This window comes from Rhyacophila brunnea, unplaced genomic scaffold (assembly GCF_057557595.1).
Source record: "Rhyacophila brunnea isolate RB1 unplaced genomic scaffold, BYU_Rbru_1.0 scaffold_10, whole genome shotgun sequence".
NCBI lineage: Eukaryota > Metazoa > Arthropoda > Insecta > Trichoptera > Rhyacophilidae > Rhyacophila > Rhyacophila brunnea.
This window is the reverse complement of record NW_028232752.1, coordinates 45,344,503-45,354,502: the sequence shown is the minus strand read 5'-3', so window position 1 is coordinate 45,354,502 and position 10,000 is coordinate 45,344,503. Positions and strand designations below refer to the sequence as shown.

The 10,000-nt window shown below is 41.2% G+C and overlaps 1 non-coding gene across 1 annotated transcript in view; it reads right to left on the bottom strand.

Annotated features, from left to right (window-relative positions):
* Positions 1 to 525, bottom strand: part of LOC147079320 (small subunit ribosomal RNA) — a 1,944-nt gene extending 1,419 nt beyond the window's left edge. The window contains exon 1 of the ribosomal RNA XR_015071713.1: positions 1 to 525. This exon is cut by the window's left edge and continues 1,419 nt beyond it. This is a non-coding gene — a ribosomal RNA (small subunit ribosomal RNA).
* Between the last annotated feature and the right edge of the window lie 9,475 nt (positions 526 to 10,000).

Here is a 10,000-nt window from a genome sequence, read left to right as displayed (position 1 = left end):
GGCCTCGGACGAGTCCCGTATCGTTATTTTTCGTCACTACCTCCCCGTGCCGGGAGTGGGTAATTTGCGCGCCTGCTGCCTTCCGTGGATGTGGTAGCCGTTTCTCAGGCTCCCTCTCCGGAATCGAACCCTGATTCCCCGTTACCCGTGACAACCATGGTAGTCGCATAAACTACCATCGACAGTTGATAAGGCAGACATTTGAAAGATGCGTCGCCGGTGCTAGACCGTGCGATCAGCTCAAAGTTATCTAGAGTCATCTCGAAGAGCGACGGACGACGCGAGCGCCGACCGCCGATTGGTTTTTGATCTAATAAAAGCATTCCTCACGTTCCCGTTCAGAATTACGTTTGCATGTATTAGCTCTAGAATTGCCACAGTTATCCAAGTAACTGTGTACGATCTAAGGAACCAAAACTGATATATTGAGCCATTCGCGGTTTCACCTTAATTAGGCTCATACTGAGACTTGCATGGCTTAGTCTTTGAGACAAGCATATGATTACTGGCAGGATCAACCAGGGAGCTGCTCTGCGAGGCCGCGGGCGCGCGCGCACTGGGCGCGCCGACACCCGCGATCCACACGTCACACGCGAACGCGCACCGGAGTCACCCGGCGGGCGACGCTGGCTCTCTCTTTCGATTTTTAACGTGCCGACGCACGAGATACAACGGATTGTATGCATACATACGCACAGAGCACGAGATCGTGCTCCGCGTTTCTCAATTTCCCATCGTAAAACGTGCACACCGAAAACGCACGCCGTCGGCGCGGTAAACGGAGCGACGGAGGCTGAAACGCCGTCCGCCGTCACTCGACAGGATGATTCTGCTAGCGCGGAACTCCAGAGTGATGCGATCGCATAGGCCGCGGCGACGAAATATAATCGCACGCCGGGTGAGTGTCTCGTCTCGCAAATGTACCGCCGACGCGGCCGAATGGCCGCCGCAGTTTGCGAACGCCGTGAAGGAAGTCTTGTCAAAGACGACAACCCACTGCTATACATACGATGGATGAGGGGAGAGACCCAGACGACAACAACAACGAATACGGACACGGCAATGTTGGGTAGCGCAATAATCCGTCGCCATTATTTTATCGTACAGTTCTCTCCTGCGTACATTTTCCCTCACACATTATAGTGTAAACGCGGCGCACTACCGGCCGCGTAACCGAAATAACACTACAAAAGGCGAAGGTGACGATTCTCTTTAGGTTTAATCTTTCATTTGAAATTTCGAATTGCGAATTGCGAATATATATTTTGGTAATTTGGATAATTTTTTTTTTTTAATTTCAATTTTTTTTTTTTTTTTTTTTTTTTTTCATCCATCATTATGAATGATATAAAACCATTGAAATAAATATCATTATGAGAACGTTATATTACGCTCGCCACCGAACGGTCGAGGGTGGGCTGAAATGCCGATACGACGCAAATATAGCTTGCCAGGCGGACGCGGTCTCGTACTTCGTCTCGTACGGTCTCGTCTCGGTCTCGTACTTCGTTCGCAAACCGTCAAGAGTGCCAAACAAAATGTAGCATAGCATTGATAAAGCGCCGCACTACCGACCGCGTGACCGAAATATCACTACAAAAGGCGAAATTGACGATTCTCTTTAGGTTTAATCTTTCATTTGAAATTTCAAATTGCGAATTGCGAATATATATTTTGGTAATTTGTTTGGTTAAATTTTTTTTTTTAAATTTCTAATTTTTTTTTCCATCATGATAAGATATGATGTATGAAAAAAAAAATTAGGTTATATTATGTTAGGTTAGGTTAGGTTAGGTTAGGTTAGGTTAGTTTAGGTTAGATTAGGTTAGTTGAGGTTAGGTTAGTTTTTGTTTAGGTTAGGTTAGGTAAGGTTAGATTAGGTAAGGTTAGGTTAGGTTTAGCTTAGGTTAGGTTGTGTTAGGTAAGGTAAGGTTATGTTAGGTTATGTTAGGTTAGGTTAGGTGAGGTGAGGTTAGGTCAGGTTAGCGAAAGAACGTAGTCGACGAGAGCGCCGCTTTAAGCGAGCCATGGGCCCTCCTGGCTAGCTAAATCTGCGTCCCGCCGGCATCGTCTACTTGACATGCCGGAGGGACGCAGATTTAGCTAGCCAGGAGGGCCCATGTCTCGCTAAAAGCTGCGCTCTCGTCGACTACGTCCGTTCGCTGACCTGACCTAACCTCACCTCACCTAACCTAACCTAACATAACCTTACCTAACCTAACACAACCTAACCTAAACTAAACCTAACCTAACCTTACCTAATCTAACCTTACCTAACCTTACCTAAACAAAAACTAACCTAACCTAACCTAAACAAAAACTAACCTAACCTAACTTAAACTAACCTAACCTAACCTAAACTAACCTAAACAAAAACTAACCTAACCTAAGCAAAAACTAACCTAAACAAAAACAAACCTAACCTAAACAAAAACTAACCTAACCTATCCTAAACAAAAACTAACCTAACCTAACCTAATCATACCTAACGTGACCTAACCTAACCTAAACTAACCAATTTTTTTTTTCATACATCATTTATTATTATGATGAATACCATAAAAAAATATCAATATCATATCGTTATAGGGCATAAACGTGATCAACGAGCGTGTCACTGATCATTTTAAATGCGCCCGATACGCCTCACCTGAAAGAATATTTCATTGTCTTCATTTCGACGTTCAACATAGGAATAGGTAAGTAAAGCGCGAGGGCGAGTTCTAGCGGTAAAATTTGATGTTAAAATAATTTTTCATTATTTTTCATCCAACATATATTATTATGATAGATATCATATACCGTTGACATGTCGATAACATAATATCGTCATAATACGCACGCCGCCGAACGCGGCGAGAGTCGGACGTGAAGTGCACGATGCACGACGATTAAGCTCGCCAGGCGGGCCACGTGTCGCGCTCTAAGCGGCCCTCTCGTGCGTCGTCGACGGCCGAAACGGCGATGTCTCGCTTTAAACGGCGCTCTCGTCGACGACGTTCGTTCGCAGACCTAACCTAACCTAAACTAACCTAACCTAACCCAAACACAAAAACTAACCTAACCTAACCTAACCTTACCTAACCTAACCTAAGCTAATTTAAATAAAAAAAAAAAAAATCTTTTTTTTTACATCCATCATATTATTAACATTATATATATATAACGAAGAATTAAAAAAAAAAAAAAAAAAAAAAAAAAAAAAATTAAAATAAACCTTACCTAACCTTACCTAACCTAACCTAAGCTAATTAAAATAAAAAAAAAAAAATCTTTTTTTTTACATCCATCATATTATATTATTATGAAATATCAATATTATATCGTCATAAGGCATGAACGTAATCGTAAGATAATTTCATTGTCTAGTTCTAGCGGTATAATTTGATGTTGAAATAATTTTTCATTTCTTTTCATTCATCATACATTATTATGATAGGTATAATATACCATTGACATAACGATAATATAATGTCGTTTAAATACGCACGAACCGGCGAGAGTGGGACGTGTGAAGTGCACGATGCCGGCGGGACTCAGATTTAGCTGGCCAGGCGGGCCCGTGTCACGCTTTAAGCGGCGCTCTCGTCCGTCGTCGACGGCCGAAGCAGCGACCTCGTCGTCGAAGGATGTCTCGCTTTAAACGGCGCTCTCGTCGACGACGTTCGTTCGCCAACTTAACCCAACCTAACCTTACATAAACCTAACCTGACCTAACCTAACCATATTATCGTCATAATACGCACGCCGCCGAACCGGCGAGAGTCGGACGTGAAGTGCACGATGCACGACGATTTAGCTCGCCAGGCGGGCCACGTGTCGCGCTCTCGTGCGTCGTCGATGCATGTCTCGCTTTAAGCCGCGGTCTCGTACTTCGTTCGCAAACCGTCAAGAGTGCCAAACAAAATGTAGCATAGTATTGATAAAGCGCCGTACTGTTAATAATGTAAATGAAATATGAACAATGTAATAGTGAAGTAATAACCCTCGTACGAAAAACCAAGGAATTCAATAAAAGCAGAAATAAAAAAAATTTAAATAAACCTCACCTAACCTTATCTAACCTAAACCCTATCTAATTTAAATTGAAAAAAAAAAAACATTTTTTTTTCATCCATCATACAATATTATGATAGATATCATATATCGATAACATATTATCGTCATAATACGCACGCCGCCGAACCGGCGAGAGGCGGACGTGAAGTGCACGATGCACGACGATTTAGCTCGCCAGGCGGGCCACGTGTCGCGCTCTCGTGCGTCGTCGATGCATGTCTCGCTTTAAGCCGCGGTCTCGTACTTCGTTCGCAAACCGTCAAGAGTGCCAAACAAAATGTAGCATAGCATTGATAAAGCGCCGTACTACCGACCGCGTGACCGAAATATCACTACAAAAGGCAAAATTGACGATTCTCTTTGGGTTTAATCTTTCATTTGAAATTTCGAATTGCGAATTGCGAATATATATTTTGGTAATTTGTTTGGTTAATTTTTTTTTTTTAAATTTCTAATTTTTTTTTCCATCATGATAAGATATGATGTATGAAAAAAAAAATTAGGTAATATTATGTTAGGTTAGGTTAGGTTAGGTTAGGTTAGGTTAGGTTAGGTTAGGTTAGGTTAGTTTAGGTTAGATTAGGTTAGTTTAGGTTAGGTTAGTTTTTGTTTAGGTTAGGTTAGGTAAGGTTAGATTAGGTAAGGTTAGGTTAGGTTAGGTTTAGTTTAGGTTAGGTTGTGTTAGGTAAGGTAAGGTTATGTTAGGTTATGTTAGGTTAGGTTAGGTGAGGTGAGGTTAGGTCAGGTTAGCGATCGAACGTAGTCGACGAGAGCGCCGCTTTAAGCGAGCCATGGGCCCTCCTGGCTAGCTAAATCTGCGTCCCGCCGGCATCGTCTACTTGACATGCCGGAGGGACGCAGATTTAGCTAGCCAGGAGGGCCCATGTCTCGCTAAAAGCTGCGCTCTCGTCGACTACGTCCGTTCGCTGACCTGACCTAACCTCACCTCACCTAACCTAACCTAACATAACCTAACATAACCTTACCTAACCTAACACAACCTAACCTAAACTAAACCTAACCTAACCTTACCTAATCTAACCTTACCTAACCTTACCTAAACAAAAACTAACCTAACCTAACCTAAACAAAAACTAACCTAACCTAACTTAAACTAACCTAACCTAACCTAAACTAACCTAAACAAAAACTAACCTAACCTAAGCAAAAACTAACCTAAACAAAAACAAACCTAACCTAAACAAAAACTAACCTAACCTATCCTAAACAAAAACTAACCTAACCTAACCTAATCATACCTAACGTGACCTAACCTAACCTAAACTAACCAATTTTTTTTTTCATACATCATTTATTATTATGATGAATACCATAAAAAAATATCAATATCATATCGTTATAGGGCATAAACGTGATCAACGAGCGTGTCACTGATCATTTTAAATGCGCCCGATACGCCTCACCTGAAAGAATATTTCATTGTCTTCATTTCGACGTTCAACATAGGAATAGGTAAGTAAAGCGCGAGGGCGAGTTCTAGCGGTAAAATTTGATGTTAAAATAATTTTTCATTATTTTTCATCCAACATATATTATTATGATAGATATCATATACCGTTGACATGTCGATAACATAATATCGTCATAATACGCACGCCGCCGAACGCGGCGAGAGTCGGACGTGAAGTGCACGATGCACGACGATTTAGCTCGCCAGGCGGGCCACGTGTCGCGCTCTAAGCGGCCCTCTCGTGCGTCGTCGACGGCCGAAACGGCGATGTCTCGCTTTAAACGGCGCTCTCGTCGACGACGTTCGTTCGCCAACTAAACCCAACCTAACCTTACATAAACCTAACCTGACCTAACCTAACCTAACCTAACCTAACCTAACCAAACCTAACCTAACCTAACCTAACCTAACCTAACCTAACCTAACCTAACCTAACCTTACCTAACCTAACCTAAGCTAGTTTAAATTAAAAAAAAAAATCTTTTTTTTTACATCCATCATATTATTAACATTATATATATAACGAAGAATTAAAAAAAAAAAAAAAAAAAAAATTAAAATAAACCTTACCTAACCTAACCTAAGCTAATTTAAATAAATAAAAAAAAAATCTTTTTTTTTTACATCCATCATATTATATTATTATGAAATATCAATATTATATCGTCATAAGGCATGAACGTAATCGTAAGATAATTAAATTTCATTGTCTTCATTTCGACGAGTGGGACGTGTGAAGTGCACGATGCCGGCGGGACTCAGATTTAGCTGGCCAGGCGGGCCCGTGTCACGCTTTAAGCGGCGCTCTCGTCCGTCGTCGACGGCCGAAGCAGCGACCTCGTCGTCGACGACGGATGTCTCGCTTTAAACGGCGCTCTCGTCGACGACGTTCGTTAGCCAACTTAACCCAACCTAATATTACATAAACCTAACCTGACCTAACCTAACCTAACCTAACCTAACCTAACCTAACCTAACCTAACCTAACCTAACCTAACCTAACCTAACCTAACCTAACCTAACCTAACCTAACCTAACCTAACCTAACCTAACCTAACCTAACCTAACCTTACCTAACCTAACCTAAGCTAATTAAAATAAAAAAAAAAAAATCTTTTTTTTTACATCCATCATATTATATTATTATGAAATATCAATATTATATCGTCATAAGGCATGAACGTAATCGTAAGATAATTTCATTGTCTAGTTCTAGCGGTATAATTTGATGTTGAAATAATTTTTCATTTCTTTTCATTCATCATACATTATTATGATAGGTATAATATACCATTGACATAACGATAATATAATGTCGTTTAAATACGCACGAACCGGCGAGAGTGGGACGTGTGAAGTGCACGATGCCGGCGGGACTCAGATTTAGCTGGCCAGGCGGGCCCGTGTCACGCTTTAAGCGGCGCTCTCGTCCGTCGTCGACGGCCGAAGCAGCGACCTCGTCGTCGAAGGATGTCTCGCTTTAAACGGCGCTCTCGTCGACGACGTTCGTTCGCCAACTTAACCCAACCTAACCTTACATAAACCTAACCTGACCTAACCTAACCATATTATCGTCATAATACGCACGCCGCCGAACCGGCGAGAGTCGGACGTGAAGTGCACGATGCACGACGATTTAGCTCGCCAGGCGGGCCACGTGTCGCGCTCTCGTGCGTCGTCGATGCATGTCTCGCTTTAAGCCGCGGTCTCGTACTTCGTTCGCAAACCGTCAAGAGTGCCAAACAAAATGTAGCATAGTATTGATAAAGCGCCGTACTGTTAATAATGTAAATGAAATATGAACAATGTAATAGTGAAGTAATAACCCTCGTACGAAAAACCAAGGAATTCAATAAAAGCAGAAATAAAAAAAATTTAAATAAACCTCACCTAACCTTATCTAACCTAAACCCTATCTAATTTAAATTGAAAAAAAAAAAACATTTTTTTTTCATCCATCATACAATATTATGATAGATATCATATATCGATAACATATTATCGTCATAATACGCACGCCGCCGAACCGGCGAGAGGCGGACGTGAAGTGCACGATGCACGACGATTTAGCTCGCCAGGCGGGCCACGTGTCGCGCTCTCGTGCGTCGTCGATGCATGTCTCGCTTTAAGCCGCGGTCTCGTACTTCGTTCGCAAACCGTCAAGAGTGCCAAACAAAATGTAGCATAGCATTGATAAAGCGCCGTACTACCGACCGCGTGACCGAAATATCACTACAAAAGGCAAAATTGACGATTCTCTTTGGGTTTAATCTTTCATTTGAAATTTCGAATTGCGAATTGCGAATATATATTTTGGTAATTTGTTTGGTTAATTTTTTTTTTTTAAATTTCTAATTTTTTTTTCCATCATGATAAGATATGATGTATGAAAAAAAAAATTAGGTAATATTATGTTAGGTTAGGTTAGGTTAGGTTAGGTTAGGTTAGGTTAGGTTAGGTTAGGTTAGTTTAGGTTAGATTAGGTTAGTTTAGGTTAGGTTAGTTTTTGTTTAGGTTAGGTTAGGTAAGGTTAGATTAGGTAAGGTTAGGTTAGGTTAGGTTTAGTTTAGGTTAGGTTGTGTTAGGTAAGGTAAGGTTATGTTAGGTTATGTTAGGTTAGGTTAGGTGAGGTGAGGTTAGGTCAGGTTAGCGATCGAACGTAGTCGACGAGAGCGCCGCTTTAAGCGAGCCATGGGCCCTCCTGGCTAGCTAAATCTGCGTCCCGCCGGCATCGTCTACTTGACATGCCGGAGGGACGCAGATTTAGCTAGCCAGGAGGGCCCATGTCTCGCTAAAAGCTGCGCTCTCGTCGACTACGTCCGTTCGCTGACCTGACCTAACCTCACCTCACCTAACCTAACCTAACATAACCTAACATAACCTTACCTAACCTAACACAACCTAACCTAAACTAAACCTAACCTAACCTTACCTAATCTAACCTTACCTAACCTTACCTAAACAAAAACTAACCTAACCTAACCTAAACAAAAACTAACCTAACCTAACTTAAACTAACCTAACCTAACCTAAACTAACCTAAACAAAAACTAACCTAACCTAAGCAAAAACTAACCTAAACAAAAACAAACCTAACCTAAACAAAAACTAACCTAACCTATCCTAAACAAAAACTAACCTAACCTAACCTAATCATACCTAACGTGACCTAACCTAACCTAAACTAACCAATTTTTTTTTTCATACATCATTTATTATTATGATGAATACCATAAAAAAATATCAATATCATATCGTTATAGGGCATAAACGTGATCAACGAGCGTGTCACTGATCATTTTAAATGCGCCCGATACGCCTCACCTGAAAGAATATTTCATTGTCTTCATTTCGACGTTCAACATAGGAATAGGTAAGTAAAGCGCGAGGGCGAGTTCTAGCGGTAAAATTTGATGTTAAAATAATTTTTCATTATTTTTCATCCAACATATATTATTATGATAGATATCATATACCGTTGACATGTCGATAACATAATATCGTCATAATACGCACGCCGCCGAACGCGGCGAGAGTCGGACGTGAAGTGCACGATGCACGACGATTTAGCTCGCCAGGCGGGCCACGTGTCGCGCTCTAAGCGGCCCTCTCGTGCGTCGTCGACGGCCGAAACGGCGATGTCTCGCTTTAAACGGCGCTCTCGTCGACGACGTTCGTTCGCCAACTAAACCCAACCTAACCTTACATAAACCTAACCTGACCTAACCTAACCTAACCTAACCTAACCTAACCAAACCTAACCTAACCTAACCTAACCTAACCTAACCTAACCTAACCTAACCTAACCTTACCTAACCTAACCTAAGCTAGTTTAAATTAAAAAAAAAAATCTTTTTTTTTACATCCATCATATTATTAACATTATATATATAACGAAGAATTAAAAAAAAAAAAAAAAAAAAAATTAAAATAAACCTTACCTAACCTAACCTAAGCTAATTTAAATAAATAAAAAAAAAATCTTTTTTTTTTACATCCATCATATTATATTATTATGAAATATCAATATTATATCGTCATAAGGCATGAACGTAATCGTAAGATAATTAAATTTCATTGTCTTCATTTCGACGAGTGGGACGTGTGAAGTGCACGATGCCGGCGGGACTCAGATTTAGCTGGCCAGGCGGGCCCGTGTCACGCTTTAAGCGGCGCTCTCGTCCGTCGTCGACGGCCGAAGCAGCGACCTCGTCGTCGACGACGGATGTCTCGCTTTAAACGGCGCTCTCGTCGACGACGTTCGTTAGCCAACTTAACCCAACCTAATATTACATAAACCTAACCTGACCTAACCTAACCTAACCTAACCTAACCTAACCTAACCTAACCTAACCTAACCTAACCTAACCTAACCTAACCTAACCTAACCTAACCTAACCTAACCTAACCTAACCTAACCTAACCTAACCTAACCTAACCTTACCTAACCTAACCTAAGCTAGTTTAAAT